The sequence below is a fragment of the Borostomias antarcticus genome (genome assembly GCF_949987555.1).
Source record: "Borostomias antarcticus genome assembly, chromosome: 3".
In the NCBI taxonomy this organism is placed as follows: domain Eukaryota; kingdom Metazoa; phylum Chordata; class Actinopteri; order Stomiiformes; family Stomiidae; genus Borostomias; species Borostomias antarcticus.
Window position 1 is genome coordinate 9,153,990 of NC_140236.1, and position 1,299 is coordinate 9,155,288.

A 1,299-nucleotide genomic window follows, 5' to 3' on the forward strand; every position below is an offset into this window, starting at 1 on the left:
AAGACAGAAAATGGAGCATGTATAAAACCACATGAGAAACATGTCAGACATACATGAGACAACATAAACATGTCTTATCAAAGTGGTCATTTTTCCAGAATGATGTACAGTAGGAGACTTAAGACAACACACAAATGTAAGATTCTTATAGATTATAATATTATTTTTCAGGTGGGAAAACACGCACATAAACACACACACACACACACACACACACACACACACACACACACACACACACACACACACACACACACAGTGGTCTTGTCCAGGTGTGACGGGCTACGGTTATTGCCAAGCCCCCTAGGTTATACGAGCTGTCCCTCCATGCAAATCAGTTGTGTCCATGCAGGTAGTTGGGGAATCCCCTTAACACAAAAGACACATTCACACCTCCTTCAACTGCACCCAGTAACAGGCCTGTGTGTGTGTGCGTGTGTGTGTGTGTGCGTTCGTGCGCGCACCGGTCATGAAGTTGCAGGTAGAGTGACTGGTGAGCCAGCAAACATGAGAATAGGGCAGAATAGGCAAAGTCTGAGGTTAACCTAAACACACACACACACACACACACACATTAACATACACACACATACACAAACAGCAGCAGAAAGAGGGAGGTAGGCAGATACAGTACAGTAGGGGTACTTTAATTATTAGTAAATTGCACTCTTTCAACAGTTACATTGAAGGACATCAAATATAAAGGCTGTGTCTGAATACCCATACCACATACTGGTAGTATATACTGCATAATAAACATACTGTTTATTATATACTGAACTATTACATGAAAACACATTTAGTATGTGAGATCATTCTAATATATTATCCGACGTTATCTAGCAAAAGTGACGTGAATATGGCTCGCGGTTCATGTTTACAGCAATATTGACCTAGCCAGGCAGTTTTTGGTATTTATTCTGTTTGGGAAATCTATTTGGTAAATCTATTTGATCAGTCTCAACTGTACTTGACTGCTGAGATAGTAGACTAATAAACCAAAGACGATCAGTAGGCAGTGGCTCTGGAGAGCGGAGCTTGGTGGACGTCTGACTCGTTATCTTGCACTCAGTAGCTTGTGCTTCTCATTATTATTTGTGGGCATAGTGAGAAGCTTGTGCAGTGGAGGGATTATTTTTTGTGTGTTGGCTGTAAGCCGACACACCAAGTAAAGAATCCCTTTTTGTCGCTCCCTCCCTGCCTCAACTTCCGGCAAGTTGTTGACCTGCAGTTCTATGTTGCTACCACAAGAGGCAGTGGTCCCAGAACATCAAAAGAAAAAGACTCCACAGATTTCCC